General features: G+C 39.5%; 1 protein-coding gene across 5 annotated transcripts in view; it reads right to left on the reverse strand.

Annotated features, from left to right (window-relative positions):
* LOC141759679 (RALY RNA binding protein like) overlaps positions 1 to 8,718 on the reverse strand; it is a 111,537-nt gene extending 102,819 nt beyond the window's left edge. For 2 of the 5 annotated variants that reach the window (XM_074621955.1, XM_074621954.1), the window contains exon 1: positions 7,595 to 8,717. The gene's annotated coding sequence lies outside the window, so the exon portion shown is untranslated. Of the gene's footprint in view, positions 1 to 7,594 lie in introns of all 5 variants that reach the window. The other 3 variants (XM_074621953.1, XM_074621952.1, XM_074621956.1) reach the window with 3 other exon arrangements.
* Between the last annotated feature and the right edge of the window lie 11,220 nt (positions 8,719 to 19,938).

The raw sequence follows: 19,938 nt of genomic DNA on the forward strand, positions 1-19,938 counted from the left end.
TGGTTTAATAACAGGAGGGGATGCTGCTGCAGAAAATGTCATGATGTGAATTTTGATTTATTCTTGTCGAAGAGGAAAAACAATCCACATGTGTATCAGGCAGCGACGCTGAATCTATATGTAATCTGAAAACTAATTCTGGATGTTTTGATCCCATGTGATGCTGTGCTGCTGAATGTAATTTTGACTAACAATGTGATTAGAAAAGGTATTGAATATGAGAAGTGGACCTGAAACAGACGTAGCCTGGAAGCTATCAGGTTGGCCGGATCGATATCTGCACACGGAGCTGACAAAGTAGTAAAACAGCATTAACTCCACTTCTTTTAGTGTCACTGTAAAGTGATCCATTTATCTTGGTGAGTTAAGGTTACACTCCTTATCAGACTGCAGGAAGCCTAATGCCTTCTAAAATTAGAAAAAGTAATTCCTCTGTGAGCTCTTGATAAGGGGAAATGGAAGTAATTGCTGCTTAATTGGCCACTTTTAAACTGCATTTAAACTGCTGTGACTTTTACACAAACACATGCACAAACACACCAACTCACACTCTTTTCTAAATTGTAATCAAAGGTTAAAATAGTTAGTCATAAATGCTTTCTAACTTCCTTGAATGTCTTCTTTCACATCTTATCAAGTTACAGAGATTGAGGCATTAAGGACTAACTGTTAATGAAATAAAACTTTCCGGTGGACTTCTAAAAGTCCAATCAGGTCTCAGCATGTCGGTGCCGACGGCTCATTTAAGCGATACACTATAACTCAAATGGTTCCCATAACAGACACTGGGAAGTCATTGAGCCTGACCCTATTCTTCAGATATGGGTTTAATTACCCCCAATATGAAGAGTAAGATCCCCTCACTTATCAAATTAACAGCTCAGAAAAGGACAGTAAAGTGCTTAACGCGTGTTTGAGGAGAATGAGTCCTGCCAGAGGTAAGCTGTTTATCTGTTAGAGGGGGGAGCAGGAAGAGAGAGTGAAACATGATGTACATGCCAGTTTCTAGTTTGATACTCTGGGTCATGCAGATATGGGTAAGTGTGTCCAGCTGCCAAAATCTGCATGAAAGAAGCTCTGCAGTTGATAAAAATGTTGATGTGTTAATTTGAGAAATGAAGCTTCAGGAGCATCAACGACTCATTTGTTCATTTTGTTTTTTGCCCCAGAATTTGTCTCTCTTTTGTCTTTTGTCCACCTCTTCTGAATGTTTTTAGCAAACAGAAAAACTATCATCTAATCTATGTTTTTATATATAATTAATAATCTTCTCTCAGTGGTCCTAACACCCGGGTCACACTGGATGCATGAGCAGCATGTGACGGTTACCTGCGTCTGTCACGCGTTTGGTGTCCACGCCTGCGGCATTTCTCCTGCTGCGCTGCTACTGTCAGCCGTTTGCCTTTCATAATGGACATTTCATTTCATTATAAATGCCATTTATATTTATTTTAGGCAGAAAAAGGTTGAGAAGCCTGTGCTCATTTGTAAATAATAGTAATAATCCACAATTAAAACCCCGCACTTTATTAATTTATGGAGCCGTGTAAGTCACTGCATTTTCCACAACACTGTCTGCAAATATTTCAGAATAAAAGCCTTGTGGTATCACAGTGGTTCCCAAACCTTTTCTGCAAGGCCCTACCTGGTCAGTGCAGAACCATACATAATTTTAGCCTTTCCCCCCTCCCCCCCTTTATAAAAGACGCTACAGGGCTTTTATTTTGAAATGGAAACAGGAAGTGTTGAGTTAAAAATACATTTTAACTTTTTTCCATGTCTGTGAAATATTCTACAGATATGAAACTGTAGCAATGTTGTTGGTATGATGTCAATATACAGTCAGAAGGTAATTTTCACGGTCTATCTTTGCAGTGAACCGCGCACAGTTCGCGAAAAAAATAGGCGAGACCTTTAATCTCTAAAAGTGACGCTGAGCCGCCGCGCTGCTCACGCAGGCTATGTGGCTGCTCTAACCTGTAAACATGGACACCAAAATAAAAAGCAAAAGGTTCCATGAGGCACACGCCCTGCTCATGGATCCTTCGAGCGCAAGTAACATAGTAGAAGCTAAACATGATTTTAAGTAGATATAGCGTATTAATGCTGCAGCAATTTGCATTTGTGTTGATTTATTTACTTTTGTTATAACATTATTATGGGAAGCATGATAAACAGTCATCAAAATTATATTCTAGATTGATATAAATATATCCTGTTTTTGGTTTCTTTCTTTACTTTATCGTTTGTTTTTAGTTGAAGAACCTCTTCCCCCTCTTCTGAAACCAAACCTGCTCTCTTAGTTATGACTAATATATGAGCAATTGATTAAGGAAATTCGTGGGTTCACTGTTAAATCAGAAAAAATTTAAAAAAGAACGTAAACTTTAGATTGACTTTGCAGCTACCAGACATTCGATAGATGTTAGGTCACAAAAGGGCATTTACAATGAAACTTTAAACTACCTTTGTGCATATATGGAACAAGGAAGGTCAATAAACCCCTAAAGCTCCACTGCTGCTTCTTATATAACTCATTTCACACTCCCTTTCAGCATCTTACAGATTATCTGTAAAATACATCTTAAAATTGGGTTCTGTTCTGCGTATTCTTCAGCCGTAATAGTTGACATGTTGATTGTAACGTGTGCAGTATATGTAGCTGAGGCGAAGCTGGTTAAAAATATAACAGGAGATGCATCTGGGCTCATTAATCTATGTGGGTTACAGTGTTCATACCACCACGTGCTACTGACTCAAACATCCCATCATAATTAAACAACATGTCTATGAAATATGCAATACACGGCATATCAATTATGTTTCCATTTGTCCCAGTCTGTTGTGCTGAAACCTAAACTGTTGTTTCAGACCAACAAACATGCAGACATTCCCATAGTTAAGGACATGCTTAGTGTATATAATTTGCTCTGGCATGATGTTTTATTCATGGTGGCGGAGGTATATCCATTCATGCGCTATCATATTTCTCTGGAAGTCTCCTGTGCAGGTCTGGCTTGGCCTAGATAACAGGAAACCTGCCTGGAGGGGAGACACAACACCGCAGGACGTAATAGAAGCTATCATAATGCTTAGCAGGAGAGATGTCCAGGAGCTCAGACTGTGGCGGAGTGGCAAAAACACCTCTCAACCAGGAGCGTGAAGACATGTCCATGTGTGGCGATGCAACGATTCCAGCTTTGAAATGTTTGAATCGATTAAAATAAAATGTTTCTATTTATCAGCCCACTGCAGTTCATAAAATAGTCACGAAATTGAATGTATTGATTCGTGTACATAGACACAAATTTCTCTTTTTTTTTGACAGCATGAAATCGATTTGTATGTATTCCACTTAATACTGAACCAGGAAGTACAGAGCAGAGCCACCGCCATGTAGGGAGGAAGGTCGGAGTGGACTGATGTGTCAAAAAACACAGGACTTTCACCCAGGAGACCGCTGTTCGTGTCCCGTGTGAAGCCAAAATTCAGAGTTGATTTATTTGTCACGTAACTTCCGTACTTAAGTTACGACACTTCCAGAGTTATTTTAACCCAAACTATGATCTATTCCTAAACCTAACTAAGTAGTTTGTTGCCTAACCCTAACCAAGACGATCTATTCCTAAACCTAACTAAGTAGTTTTTGTCACATAACTTCTGTACTTAAGTTACACGACTTCCAGTGCTATTTTAACCCAAACTGCGATCTTTACCTAAATCTTACTAAGTAGTTTTTGTCAAGTAACTTCCATACGTATGCCCGGTTCAGTCTACACCATATCAGCCCGAAAATAGCCCGACACGCTTCACCCTGTGAGTTATAATTTCATTGTTTCCCCTGGAGCCTCGCGGGCCCCTTTACATGGTCGGGCCCGAGGGCTTGAGCCCTGGTAAGCCCGTATATTAAGACGGCGGTGCCGGGAGGGTGTGTATTGTCGGGACAGCGGACCGACGCGTTGTCTGTCATGTGTCGCGGCCAAGTCATGACAAGAATATATGACTCTCAATTGTCTAATCTGACATAATGACCATCGTAACCGTCAAAAATATCCTGTAGTCTGATCCTGGCATGTAGTTACCCCACTGCTGGTGTTATTCAACCGCGACCTTTCCCTAAACCTAACGTAGTCATTTTGTTGCCTAAGCCGAAACAAGTCGATTTATTTCTAAACCTAACAGATTAGTTTTGATTTTGAAAAGACTGGAACGGAAATTGACATGTACGTCACGTGTTGCTGGACATTCGTAGGAAATTTCGTTGCACTAAAAATACGTTGTTGAAAGTCATGCTGAGCGTCACAAAATAAAAGGTAAAACCCAAGTCTATGTACACGTATCAAATAGATTCAATTCTGTGACTACTTCACAAACTGCCATGAGACTGTGTTGTATTTACGTAATAACAAAACAAGTATTATAAGTAAGCCACGATTTGATTGAATTAAGCGGATGTTTGTGATTCTTTGTGCTGAGATAAAGGAGGAAAGTGTGTTGAAGAAGTTGATGAAAATAGCAAAATGAGACGCTGTGGTTTGAGGCTAAAAATGAAGGCCTTGAAAATTAAAGTGTAAAACTCAAATGTGTTGAATTATTCACGACTGAATCAGTTTAGTAGCTTTTTTGATTAATCAGATTTAATCAAATCTAATCGTTGGTAAAATAAATTCATTGAATCACTGCAGCAGAATCAAACCACTGGATTGATTTGTCACATCCCTCCTCTCAATGACTAACGATGATGAATTCACACCTTGAGCCTGTTTAATGACTGGGATACAACCAAATCACTGTCTATACATACTGTTTCTAAATTGTCCCACAACTTAAAAACCATTAAAGTCTCCATGTGGCTCTTTATCTACATCCGCTTTATGAGCTGCATAGGTTATACAGGAGACAGGAGGATCAATACATGATAACAGCTTTTCAATACATGATAAAACTGTATTCACTTAATTGCTTTAATCACTTTGCCTTATTAAAAGTTTACCCACCTAGTTCTGCGTCTAATATTTATCATTTCACCACATTAAACTGTACTGATTCTGCACGTCAGCTTGTTTAATGACACCGGGCGCTTAACGGTCTATACAGAGACTTAATGGTCCTCTCAATATATTTTATAGACCTACAATATTGCCCTGAAGAGACCTGTGTTCTGTTAAAGTGAACACATATGGGTCAAAATGAAGCGGATTCATGGGATGTCGTGCATAAAGTGAAATCCTCTCTTAAAGCCAATACTGAAGCCAGCACTTATAATAACAGATATTTAAATTAGTCGTGGGATAGTCCAGAAAGCTAAGGTTTGTGGAGCAGTGAGGACTCCTCAAAGACTAAACTTAGACAGCAATGTTAAAGTAGCACAAACTACTCCCAGAAAATACACACAGCGGTATTGTAGCCTACAACAGTGGTTCTCAAAGTGGGGTCCGGGGTCCCCCAGGGGTCCGTGGCACTCCGAAATAATTTGCTATGAAATATAAAATTGTGCTGTATCATTAAAAAGAGCAGATCTAAAGATAGGGACCATTTGCACCAATAAAACAAGCATATTGTGTCTATTACTCCCACCAACGTTAGCTCTGGGCCAATATATATCTGATATGATTGTGACTAGGGGTGTAAGAAAATATCGAAAATAGCGAGTATCGCAATATTATGTTTTGTGATACTGTGTTGATTCTCAAAAACACTGTATTGATTTTTAATTAATAGTTTATATGCAAAGGTTAACTCAGTCAATGCTGCTTTTCATTTACAAATATATGCATCCTCTGTGGTAAATGCAAATGCAGACCCCACTATCCTGATTGCATGAAAAGAGTAACCTTTTTTTACTCAGATTTTATGCATATGTTGGTGTGTTCTTTATCCTATGACAGTTTTTCTAAAATTAGATTAAAACATATTGCAATATATCGCCTCACTTACGGTATCGCAATATATTGAATAGTAACCTCTGTATCATGATACGTATCGTATCGCCAGATTCTTGCCAATACACAGCCCTAGTTGTGACACATTATGTCAATCTGCCATGAATCAGTCACTTCACTCACTCTACTGCAGATATTCCAATCAAAATCGTCTGAAGTAATATGCTGAATTACTATGATGTGTTTTGCAACACTGTTATGAAACTTCTGTTATGATTTGCTCAGAGCTTTCTGCCAGTTATTTGAATAAGGAGCAATACAGTCTCAAAGAGAGATCTTTTCCTCTGTAAAGCAAAGATGAACATTTAGATACTTCCGACCTGTTTCATAGCGATAAACAGAAAGACATTTTAATTTGAATCATGTTAATGCCAAAGTCCTAATGACATTTAAAATGACCAGTTTAATACTGACTTTCAGCATGCTTCAACTTTAAAACAATGAACGTCATTGCAAATTTTATCCTGGTCAATTTATCCTGTCTTTTTTTCTTTTAATAATAAATGACTATTCATAAAAATATGACTGTTGTGGGATTATCATTCATGATAATATATACTGTTATGGGGCTAAATGGGTATAAATACAGAAATTCTGTTATCACCTATTGGACTAACGTTGCAATATTAAAACATTTTCCTAAAAATGTACACAAATAATTCAAAAACTCTTTAATTTCTGCATCAGAGGCCTCGAACAACAACATCTGAGAGATTTTCAATTTGTTTCTATATTTGGGCTTTACAGGGTTAAACAAAATGCAATACAAATAGTTCCAATGGCTAAGAGTACAAATGGTAGTAAGCATTATGCTTAATTATCGATTAATTGTTATGATTATGAGGAGGTCCTTGGAATCTACCCTGTAAGGTGTCCCTGCATGGCCTACAAAACACAGAATGCAATCCACTTTTTCTTAAGACTACATGACAACTGTTTACTCATGTTTGCAGCACACCAATAATCTGAAGTTAAACCTGCCTCTTGGAGGATTAATTCACCCTAAATCCTCTTTTAGTCCTGTCACTGGCTCTATTCACTTCACTGCAAAATCTGATTTGACAAATCCAAGAAGTATTTCATGAATCCAGGCCTACAAAAGCAGATTTGAGTTTGTCCAGCATTAAGGAGGGCACTTAAATGTAGCATTATACTTAGACATATAGTATATAGGTGGTTATAATTATTATTTCCCCAACTTGGTAGCTCAGCCTGCTGCAGGTTAAAGCCTGCTGCAGCAAAGGAAATGATGATTTCTGCCCCTTTAAGTGCACATATATTGATGTAGTTTAGATACTTTATGATCATTACAGTGCATCCTTCCGAGGGACCTGCATGCTACTTACATTTTACTCCTCAGCTGCGACGGCGTGAAGATTGTTGAACTCAAAACAAAGAGCACATTGTGATCAAACGACCTGCGTGTGATCTCCCATCCTCGATCTTCAATTGTTGATTTTTTTGTTTTTAAAGAAGCATTATACGCACAGATCGATCCGATCAGGTAACCTTCAGATAACATTGATAAAGATAATCGCATATAATGAGCAATCTGGCCAGCCTTATAACGAAATAACACGTCAGCCACAGGTGCATATTTCTGTCACCTTTGTTCTTTATTTGTAAATACAGAGTCCATACTCATATTATACCTGCAGAAGGGAAAATGTCTGTTCATCCTCGTTGAAACAGAAAACAAAAACGCATTGAAACTCCCCCAAGAATCAAAACTCCCCTCGTCCACCCAGCATCATCTAGTCCAAAACATCCAAAAATACTTGACACTGCCACCAGCCAAAAGTATAATGAAATCGAGAGAAAAAAAAAGACACAAAAAAACAACAAACCTGAGAGCTCAGCTGCAAGAAAAGTATCACGTTAAAAGGTGTTTAAAAAGAGACTCCTTCTCATAAAGAAAAGAAGGGAACAAAGTGAAAGCAAAGATCACTTCAAAATCACAAAACTCCAAGGCAACAAACAACACTGCAAAATGCAAACCAAAGCATCTAGCAAACAGCAAAAGTCGACAGAAACAAAAAAATTAAAAATGTTTCAAAACCACCAAATTTTTCAAAAAACTCAATACTGACAAAAGCTGCTTGGTTTCGACCCCATCGAAACAAAACTGCAAGCAAGTAAAGGCTTCTCTCTCAAAGACCGACACCGATTCACCCTCCTTAGAATAAACTGCATGCTAAAAACTTGAAGCCTGGATGTGAAAAACGCTCCAAACCACCATGTCAATGCTCAAATTTCAAACACCAGCAAAAGGAGGAAAAATAAAAAAAAGGGGGCAATTAAAAAGACAAAAAATGCTTACAAAAAAGCCATTGGAAATGTACTCACCGAGCGGGAGTAAAATGTTGCAATAAAAATGTGATATGGCTCAAAATACAGTATGGCGGTGCAAAGCCACAATGCTGTGCCTTTTCTCTAGATCTCTGCCTCCAGTTGTGTCATGTGACTCATTCAGCCTCGACTTCCAGCAATGAGAGAGCAGTGTTGAACAGCTGATGCTCAATGCTCTCCTAACGCCTGGGCTCTCTCCAAAAAGTCAAAAAGAGGTAGTCCTTATCATCCACACAGTTATGACTGAGGCTGCTTGTGTGTGTTTTTCTTTTGCGCTTTTAAAGATGCAGAGCTCGCTGAGGGTGTCAGAGCCAGCATGCACGGAGGGATCCGGACACGCGTTCATTCCGTTCACTGGAAGCAGAAGAGGAAGCACAGAGAGGATGCTGCTGCTGCTATACTGCTGCTGCTGCTGCTACTGTATGCACCGCATGTTTCTGCTCTCTTATGATGAGGAATGAAGGGGACGGGCGCTGTGGGTTATTATAGTGGGGCTGGTCAACGCATGCAGCACATTCAGGACAAACACACAACCCTAAAATATCCATATACTATCATGCCAGCACCGTCCATGTGACTGATATTTGTGCGAATATGACAAAACAAGCACCAGAATCATGATCAGCCTGCATCCCTGTCCATGCTGCTGAAACACAATCTAATGCACTGAGTACAAGCAAACACAAGTATCACACCAATGACCAATACCAATAATCCCAGTCCATGGTGCTGAAATTGAGTAAAAGAAAACAAAAATATCACACTAATAATAAGAATGAACCCTGTCCATGGTGCTGAAATGTTCAATTTAAAACAAAACAACAGTATCAATAGACGTATACCATACTATATACTACATACTAATTCTGATTGATTAGACTCAAAAAGTCAGTATGCATATTAAAAATGACTGATTTTTAAAATGGGCTGTTGATGGACACTATCTTCCCTTGATGGCTGGAAAAAAAAATAAAGGTGCAGTGTGTAAGGTTTGGTTGCAGATTGCAACCAAGTGCAACTTCTCCCATGTGCCAAGCGTGTAGCAGAAATACGGTGGCCAACAAGATGCTAATAATTTAGCCTTCTGCGAGAGCGTTAAGTTCACCGCTGCGGTGCAGCTTCCCTGACGACTTATTACGGTTAGCAGACGGCTAAGATAAATTATTAGCAACATTTTCTCTCCATCTCTGAAAACACTTTGCCAATATTGTAGCTCGCTAGAGACAAAAATTAGGTATGTCAATAATTAACCGTTTAACCGTTAACTGACATTAAGCATTTTAACCGATTAACGCTATCGGTTAAAACGGTTAAAAGAAATGTTAATGATTAACTCAAAAGCTGAGCGGCTCAGAGGAGCGGCTCGTCACTTTAAGGAGAAAAGCTGTTCCACCTTAACAGCCCACCTTAAGAGGCGGAGCCGGAGTCACAGGATACAGGAAGTTAGCTACGGTCTCTTCATGGATGTATTAAAATAACAGCTCCAGATGGTACACCGCTGCATGCGAGGCACAAATCTTGTCGGTTATCGGTTAATTTTTTTTTTCAAAATTAGCATCCCTACCTCGCATCACAGTTTGTCATTTCAAAATTTCCAGTCAGAGCCATACTCCTTCGATTCTTGCACTCAACAACACAGCGAGATGAAGTTTTCGATGTGTAACGATGTGTGATTCACGTTTGCCTCCAGTCTTTCCTTTGTTTTGCCTCCAGCTAACACCGTGACGTAATCATGACGTTGGCACACATTTAGCACAAATAAACTCAGTAGGCAACAACAGTAGGCCACTATTCACTGCATAGGGAATTTTATGTAGACATATAACGCTCGCTGTTTCATGGTCCGTGACCACTGATTGTACACTACTTTTTACGTTGCATACGTTTTCGTCCGCTACATAGGGTATACCATAAGCTTTATTAGACATTCAGACATTGACATACTGTTAATTTCACCCAGCCCTGTCCCTGGCGCTTAAACATAGGGATTGTTGCATGATTTAGAACAAACAAAACAATAGAATCGTAGTCTTAACATCACCCAGCCTTGAAACTGAGGTAGTACATTTAGGACAAATGCCCACCACTATCACTCTGGTTTAAAATCACCCAGCCTTGTCCATGGTGCTGAAATAAGAGAACTTAGCACATTTAGCACAAACAACAGTATTAGCCCTGTCCATGGTGCTGAAACTGGAAGAATGTGCTGCATTACTTAGAACAAAACAGCAACATTAATGTTGCCCAGCTCTGTCCATGGTGCTGAAATTGGCTGTTTCTTTTATCCTTACTCAATGTGCCAAAAAACCTCTTCAGGCATCAAACATAGAAATATGCAATTATATATTTATTTATGGCTCAGAACCCAAAGAGGAGACTCTCGTGCTTGGTTTTTAATGGCATTTTGGATTAATAGAACCTACATGATGCCTGTAAAAAAATAACTCTCTCTCGTTTGTTTGATAAATATACCTGAAAAATGTAGGTTATTGCTGATTGTGCCAGACAGCAAAGTAATAATGTGTTATTGATGCATTAGCGTCTGACTGCAGTTGTCAGACAGAATTCAGAACGAGTCCATGTAACACACAGCGCTGGAGACAACTGTCACCATTCATTCATCATAACGGCGGTTGGTGCACTGTTTCTACCTTAAGCACTGTCTAATTTAATTTACTTTCCAGATCACATCCAAGCCTTTGGGAGGCACAATGTACAATGCTTCACAGACTCTAAAGAATACATCGGGTGTCCAAGAACTGCGATCAAAACTTTCCTCGAAGCAAAGTCTCGCACCTTATCACCGAGCGTGTTTACCTCTTTCATTTAGCCATCAGAGCACGTTAAGTCACTTTGGCAACATACTGTACGGCGCTGCTTTTTAATCTCATTCAGGGTTATATGTCAGCAGAGTCATAGCACGTTGGCCTCTGTGCCTATAAACTAAACCTGACGGTCAGCGGGTTGCCGCGCAGGACATGTCAGTCCATAATTGTCGATGCCTGGGAGGCGTCCATGACCTAACTCGCTGTCATTGAGGTGATTCAGAAAGCTGCAGAGGTCTAACTTAAGAGTTGGATAGAAAATAGATAGAGATGGGTGCCAACACATGGGCAGAGCAGAGGTGACAAAGAAAATGCAATTAAACCACAACCAGGATAATTCCTTGTAATCCAATTCCACACTCTATAATAAACTATGACTAATGCATGACATCGTTATTGACAAACAGTCATTTGGCTTGAAATCAACCTTTCTCCCAGTTTAATGCTGCGTGACTTTTTAACGCATGCTGTGGAAGATGTACAGCTAAATAAAGAAATTTACGTCAACACCCGACATGATTTATACACATGTGATCATAAACACGGGAGATGCTGTCAGGTTCGCCGCAATACGCACTCAACGGTTCAGGTCTGTGCTTTTTATCAGCCACGCCGGTGCATCAGAAAGAGACCAGCAAGGTTAAAGGAATGCCCTTTATGAATATCTGAAATAAGAAATATCAATCATATCAACCCTTTGACATGTTGGGGCTCTCTGTGTTCATCAGCAGCCCCGGCACGGCCAAACGAAAACACACATTTCTCTCGTACTAACATGAATCTCTGTGTACTTGCCATTGGTCGTTTTAAATATTAAATAAGGTGCAAAGCTAAACATAATCATAATTCATCGCCTAGTATGAGTATCCCCATTAGTATAGCACCATGCAAAGACCTTCTTGTTGCCTTTGGCCATAAAGAGCCAATCAGAGGCAAAGCTCAAAACATGTGGGCCTTTGGGCCTTTCCACATATCCAAAGGGTTGCCTCTCGAGGTGCATTAATCTATATTTGTTAGTACATTATTTATCAGCTGGAATCAAGCGCAACATGCAGCAACGCAGAAAAAAACATTGATTTTCATTGCAAAGTTATATGAAGGACCCCTCTCAGTAATACATTATTATTATTAATCTGTGAAGGGATATAACCATTTAAAGAAGAATACATTACATCCCTCTTTTTCTGCTTTTTGCATGACATTTTGTGTTAAATTAGATGGACTAGTGATAGGATTGAAAGGCCACTTCAATGTGTGGCCGTAGTCCACAGCATCCTGTGACAATACAAAATTAAACTGCGGACTGAATTAATTTCCTTTATTAAAGGAATGAGAGGATTTGTATTCTTTAATTACCATTTTGTCAAGGAGTCTGCAGAAATCGTGCAGGATATTTTAATCAAAAATAAATGGAGTGTGCACTGCACACATAACTGTAAGGGGATTTAATGCTCATTACAATAAATGGGTTACATTTACAAATCTAAAGCTCGAGGTGGAAGGACTATATCAAATAATTCAAAATGAAAATATACTTGAAAGCCTTTTTTTTTTTTGTTGCATTGCCTGTGTTTGCTAATATCAGCAGTGAATATACGGGTTTAGTAAAATCATTGCGGTGAAGGCTTTTTTTTTTTCACCATCATGCATATTTTAAAGGTTGGAGATGTGCTTGTGTGGGCTGGGTCAGTTAGAAAAATGTCAACCAATGCATTGTAGGTATCAGGCTCAATTGAATGGCTATACCACGTGTGTGTGTGTGGTACCTTCATTTTCATTCTTCCCTTTGTCCCTGTCAATGGATGCACTCTGTCCGAGCTGACTGACCCACAGCAGCCTGTTGGGACATAAGGCAAGGCTTACTGACACGGACGGCAGTCACCCTGCAGAAAATCCTCATGTTTGACTCTGAGAGGTCTAAAAAACTAAAAACCATCAGCCTCCGGTTCCATCTAAGACTAACAGTTAAGGTTTGAAATGATACTGGAGACGATTTACTAGAGACAAATGGCTAGTTCTGGATTTATCGTAAAGGGCCAGTGTGTAGCATTGAGGGGGATCTATTGGCAGACATGGCATATAATATTAATAAGTACATTTTCTTTAGTGTATAATCACCTAAAAAGAAGAATTGTTGTGTTTTCGTTACCTTAGAATGAGCCGTTTATATATACAACTACATTTTTGCGTCGGCCACCGTAGTTCTCCTAGACGCTTGGCACACAAGAGAAGTTTCTGTTGGTTGCAATCTGCAACCTCACCGCTAGATGCCGCCACATCCGACACACTGCACCTTTAAAGCTGTAATCCTTAAGCATTTCATGAAATCGAATGAAAGTCAAACCACTCAAAGTTTTCAATACTATTTAATAGTCATTCAATATATTTATATTACCTAGTTTTCATTGTTACTGGCGGAGCCCGCCATTCTCGAACAGGATCCAAATTACCTTCACATACAGAGGGGATTCACAGGAAGCATGCAATCCAGCGTTTTACTGTTTTTTAATTCATCTCACGCCTCGCTAGCTACTATTCAACCTCTTTACACCGTGTCAGAGCTGCATGAAATTACTGCTAATGCAAACCCAACATTTCCTACTGCGACTGCTTCACATTAAAAGCGTTCGGCTGGCGAAACACGGGGAGGCTTTTATTATGGAGAAGCGGTATGCCAATTGCAATTCCTCCGCTAATGAACTAGTCGACTTGTTCCTCCCTATCAGATCTAACACACACAATGGGATTGTTGTCTCCTTGAGCAGTATAGTAGTTATTGGGATTGTCATTAGTATACGGATACTACAAAGGACTTTGTGTACTCGATCAGAGAGAGAAGCAAAGTGAAATATGAGAGCTGCATTATTCTTCGCTGAACATCATGTACACTATCTTTGTTCCTCCTGTCTAACCTTCAGCTGGGGATTGTGAGATCTAGTACGTACAGTCTTGTGAAAAAAGCATCTCATTATAACAAGAGGATGCTCCTATTATAACAAGATACACTGTGGTTGTGCTGCAGCTCTACAGGATGTTTCTGTACATTAAAGCTTTATTTAAATGTTGAACTCGGATCTATGTAGTAATAAAGTAGATGTTAGAACCAGCACAGGGTTTGAATGATCTTTCTGATGTACAAACTGAAGTAAAAAAAGACAGCGTCATCAAAGTCACAAACTCAGATAGATGTATCAGCATTCGGAGATATGAAACACAAGCTCTCATTAATCCATAATCTTTTCCTCAAGTCAGGTAAACAGAGTAAAGCCTTTTATGTGGAACTCGGCAGTGGTAATATTATACCATGCTGATTAATAAAAATCTCAGGGGATGTAGTTTCAGTTCAAGATCTGTATTATACTACGCAAGTGCAAGATCTTTTTTATGTTACACTGAACTTGACATTCAGAAGGTCACACGTCTGTTTTCATCGTAATAAGTTTAATATACTTACTATGACTAAATGACTTTGACTTTGCATACTTAAAGATACTTTGGCCTGATATTTGTGGGAGGGAATTCTTAGTTTAATAGTAGACATATTTGTAATGGCTAAAACACATTGTCAAAACATCTTCAAAATGCTGTGTTTTCAAGGGTTTTGTCTTTCTTATCTGTTTTAGTTTTCTCCTTAAAGGACAACTCCACCAATTTTACACATCAAAGGTCTGTTCACAGGTCTTGGGGAGTACGACTGCATATGTATTAAAAGTTGTAAGAAGCTGTTTGTGGCTCCAGAGGGAGCCGCGCAAAATCTGATAACTTCACTTGAGGCTGAGTACAAGTTTTAAAATGAAAAACATCTGGGGGTGTGGAGTTAAAAGCAGTGACTTTTCCAGACTTCAGTAGCCCGCTCACCATCTCTGCTCGAGGCTATAGTGGCTTGAGGCTACATTAACCGCTACTGGCATAACACACCCAAGTTGCATTGTGGATAATGTAGGCGCCAGGTTTTAACAAGGAAGAAGAATGTGTTGAATAAAAGATTGCATTGATTTTGCCCCTTTTTTTAAAAACTGTTCATTGTGATTTTGAGCGGGATAAATAGGTGGAAGTCCATTGCTCGCTCACGTTTCTCAAATCTGTCTCTCTAATCTATACAATTGAGGTGGCAAGTGCAAAATTATTATTATTATTATAACATTTATGATGAAACACTAAAAACAAGGAAAATAATATGAAATAAAATTGAATTAAAACAGCAGGATAAGACAAGATAAAACAACCATCAAGTAAAAACGCTACAGGAAAAAGCATCCTGTTCTCACTCCCAACTCGGTCAAGGTCAAGTACCACTGATTGGGCAGCGCCCCTCGGCATTGGAAACAACATACAGAGATACCCTTTACTGACAGCATGTGATGAACCGGGCTCCATTCAGGGAGTGGGGGAGGATGGTGGATCGGTCAAACAAACACAAGACTTCAACCAGGAGACTGATGTTTGTGGCTTGTGTGAAACTAAAAGTAAATGTTTGGCTAGTCGGTATCGTCATTACAAGGACATTCTGCGTGTCATGAGAACGACTTTCAGGCTTTTCGCACGTTATTTTTATGCAACGCACCAAAACTACAGTAACATCTACAGTTAGGTTTAGGCAACAAAACCACTCATATAGGTTTAGTCAAGAAAACCACTTAGTTAGGTTTAGGAAACACATCATGGCTTAAAATAATTACGTAAACTATGTAAAATATGTACAGAAACAACCTAACAGAAGTACAGAAAACATGTCACAAACGTCACCAATGTAACTTTAAAATAACTCAACACTTTGGGACACAAACAGTCTTGAACACCAGTCTCCTGGTTGAAAATCACGTGTTTGTTGGTCTGTTTTCTCCATAGTCTGTTATGTTTTTGAGGGTTTTCTTTGTACCTGAAAGGGGCTATATGGTCAACAGCTGATTGTAGTTTCGTATTTAAATAATCCACTAGATCATCAACACTAACGAATAAAACCAAGGTTGAAAAATGTCTCCATTTATTTATTGTTACTTTTAATGAATTGTCAGGGCTTCACTTCTGGAGTTAAATGATGGTTGTTGAGATGCTGGAGAGGACACAGACATCCCAAACACAGATTAATATTCCTTTTGAAAGGCCCAGATGTTTTGTACCTGTGCCCCTGTGGACTGCATTTGGTTGTTTGTCTTGTTTGCTCAGTTGCTATACTGGAGTTGAATAGTCAAAGCCGTTCTCATCAAAATGAGAGTCAACAGTTGTCGTAATTCTCATGCAAACCAAGGCGTTCTCGTCTGTGTTGTCTGGCTGCGAAATAAGACCCAATTACAGCCGTTCTGTATTCACTCACACTGTGTTTTCCCACCATCCACGTAATACTCATTTTGATGTCTTGTCAAAAGAGGTAAACAAAAGTCTGAATTGACAGGTCAAAGGTTCAGGCACGCACAGACAGTCAAATAGCAGGGCCAGACAGACATGTAGACGCACACACTGACACACACTAAACTTTTACTGACAGCGCGCCGCAGTGCCATCTTACAAAGCATTTACGCTTCCAATTAAGTTTAGAGAAAGAGGAGTCTCGAGGAAAATGTTTCGCCTCTGCATTGAATTAATTGTGCTCGGTCCGTGACAAGGAGCTGGGAAGAAAAAAAAAATAGCTCACATCGTTACATTCTGATGAACAAAATAATTGGCTTTTGAAAAGGGAGGTAAACAGTGTAACGGCTCCATCGCAACTGGAAGAGAAAAAAGGGCGGAAGCGGAGGAATGAGAAAGGTCCCGCTCAACAGATGCATCTGATGTGCATACCTTGTTAACAGCGGTCAGATTAATTGTCACTTCAACATGGGGACATTTCCATTTCAGGCCCCCACGGAGGCTGAGGCACGATGACCTTTCTAGCAGGACTCTCCTGGCCACTACACGACCAGGAGCATTGTGGGACGGAGACAGGCTGATTGTGCTGTGTGCTGCTCGAGCCCTTTGGATAATTAACTAACATAATACATGACAGTTAATTTGTTTGCACGCGGCGTTACTGTTCTTCTGAGCCATGCCCTTTTCCCTCACATTAGAGTGTATGTGTGTGGCTGAAGATACAGGATTGCTTTTGGATTTCTGATGTTGGACATATCATTGGACCTTTTTTTCCGCAGATGTTAAACCATTTAAGTACTTTGTTCGATCACAGGAGCATGAAATTGGTCCAACTGTGACTTGTTGGGACTAAATTGCGTGTGGCCAAAACTATATCAGTTAACTGGTTTTTAATGTTTTACTTAAAAGTCTCTTTACTTGAAGCATATGTCACTTTGTGCATGGCTGAGTCTCAAATATCCCCAGAATTGATACTCAAAATGCTAACGTCTTTTTTTTTTTTTCTTCTCCCAAGTCTTAAAGGCCAGCTTCTTATTATGAGCAACGAGGTCCTACATGAACAGATGATTTTCCGCCAAAGTGATATCAGTTTGGTTATTTCACAAGAGAACGTATTTAGCCATGAAAAGAGACACACTCTACTACCATAAAGATTTCAAACCACACTTCTGTACCTAATTAAATATGAAAAAACACACAATACTTTAGTTAAAAATAAACATTGTTCACTCCAAATATATATATAATACTAGATACAACTTTTCAGATGAGAAAATATGGTAAAAATGTCTATATTGATGGACATAATCGATGCCTCCTCTCCTTTGCTCCTTTCTGAGTGCCCATAATCGCAAAGGAGCTGCTAGGTACGACTGAACACACTGCATAAAGTGAGATTATGTAATGGCTAGTGTCATTATTTGTCAGCAGTAGATGTGGGGGGGGAAAGAAAACCCACCAGAAATTGTCAATCCGTCCTCAGGATTTTCAAGGCCATTTATGAAAAGTACGGAGAACGATTTAGTATTCAAGACCTGTGTGTGTCTCATTTCTATGTCTGCCTGCAAGTGTGGAAAAGAAAAACACCAGGGCTGTCTTTGATTTTGATATATTAAAGACCTCTGCATAAGTCTTTGTCACCTCTGATTTGCTACCTCTGATGCCTCTGTGTTGCTGAAAATGAAAAATGAACTCGGCTGAAAACAGGAGTTAGGAATTGTCCCCCCGTAGTCGAGAGTAAAAACAAATATAAATGCCTGTCCACAGTTTCACTGTGAAACTACACTGGCTGCTTTAACCACTGGGATCCTGTCACACCTTTTAAAAAGTATACTGTACAAGTTATGGTGTATTTTATTACTAACTACAAACCTAATATAGCATCAAGCTGCATCTATCTTGCAAAGCTTTAATCCGTATTCAAGGTAGAGGTGCTGTATTATTTACACCTCCTATGTTGGACTTTGGACTTTTTTATGTATTTACTATTGTTGACGGGGAAATCTTTTTGGCTGATCAACTTTTATGTGTGGCAAGCGGCAGTTTGTTTGCCAAAAAGCATAGACTGTATATCAGAAGTGGACGTAGTCACCGTGACGTCACCAGTTGGTTTGTGGACTGCAGTTTTGAAGCCTCGAGTTTGCCATCTTGGTTTTTTGCAACCAGAAGTGTTACGAGAGGGTGGAGCTAAGTACAACCAAATGCTGAAAAAGAAATTTTTAGGTGACCAAAAACGTTATAATTAACCTTTCATGAACTGAAAACACACTGTGAAAGAGTTAAAGATCCAACACCCAGACCGGACAATGACGTGGTAGTGACCTGTCAATCACAAGGTAGCCACGCCCTAAAGCATCCCCTGCTTTATGGTCTATTTGACTCTAAATGGGACCATAATTTACTAAATGAACATCATGCTGTATTGAAGAAGACTTGAAACTAGCGATTGAGACCATAAACTCATGTTTACAAGTTTACTGAGGTAATAAATCAAGTGAGAAGTAGGCTCATTTTCTCATAGACTTCTATACAATCAGACTTCTTTTAGCAACCAGAGGAGTCGCCCCCTGCTGGCTGTTAGAGAGAATGCAAGTTTAAGGCACTTCTGCATTGGCTTCACTTTTCAGACCCCGGAGGTTGCCCACAGCTCACATCCAGAAGGGTGAAAAATGTGAAAGTATTTCAATCAGACCATTTTCAGCAACGTCATCAGTGCTTATTGTGTGTGCAGCATCAATGGTGATTGGATAAACAGATGCCTTACGCAGCTAGAAACACAGATAGATAACGCCTGGGCATCCTTAAAGAGACCCAGGTGCTATCTATCCAGCACAACCAAGCAACGGCAAAGCTATACAATCCGACTTCTTTTTGCAACCAGAGGAGTCGCCCCCTGCTGGCTGTTAGAAAGGATGCAAGGCACTTCAGCATTGGCTTCACTTTTCAGACCCCAGAGTTGCCCAACAGCTATTATTCTAATCATCACTGTCATCTGATTAGCCCACAAGCTAGCATGTGCAGTTGATGCTAGCAAATAAAATATTAACAACAGCCTGATTGCTAATTAACTAACTTACAAAAACAAAGGCCAGCTGTTTGTTCAATTAAATTAAGCTCAGTTTTCTCAAGCTACGGTTGATGTTGATGAATGAAGGCTAAAACTTATAAAAGACCAGACAGGACACTGTGGTATATAATCTAAAATTGGGAACTAAATACTTCATTAGACTGCAATTTCATAGCTGAGTGAAGCGTCACTGAAGCCAGTTATGTTTTTGAAGAATCCATTTTAAGTATATCTTCCTTGCTCAGTTTCTATTTGCTGTACAATATACCAAACATGGTGGCTATTGAGTTTGTTTCTGTGTTGGGTGGTGTTGTGTCCCGCAACTCATTCCTGATTTTGTTTTTGTATTCAAGCTCTGCTTAATTTAGTAAAACTTTTTCACGTTTCTCACAACGTATCCTCATACAAC

The sequence above is a fragment of the Sebastes fasciatus genome, chromosome 21 (genome assembly GCF_043250625.1).
Source record: "Sebastes fasciatus isolate fSebFas1 chromosome 21, fSebFas1.pri, whole genome shotgun sequence".
In the NCBI taxonomy this organism is placed as follows: Eukaryota; Metazoa; Chordata; class Actinopteri; order Perciformes; family Sebastidae; genus Sebastes; species Sebastes fasciatus.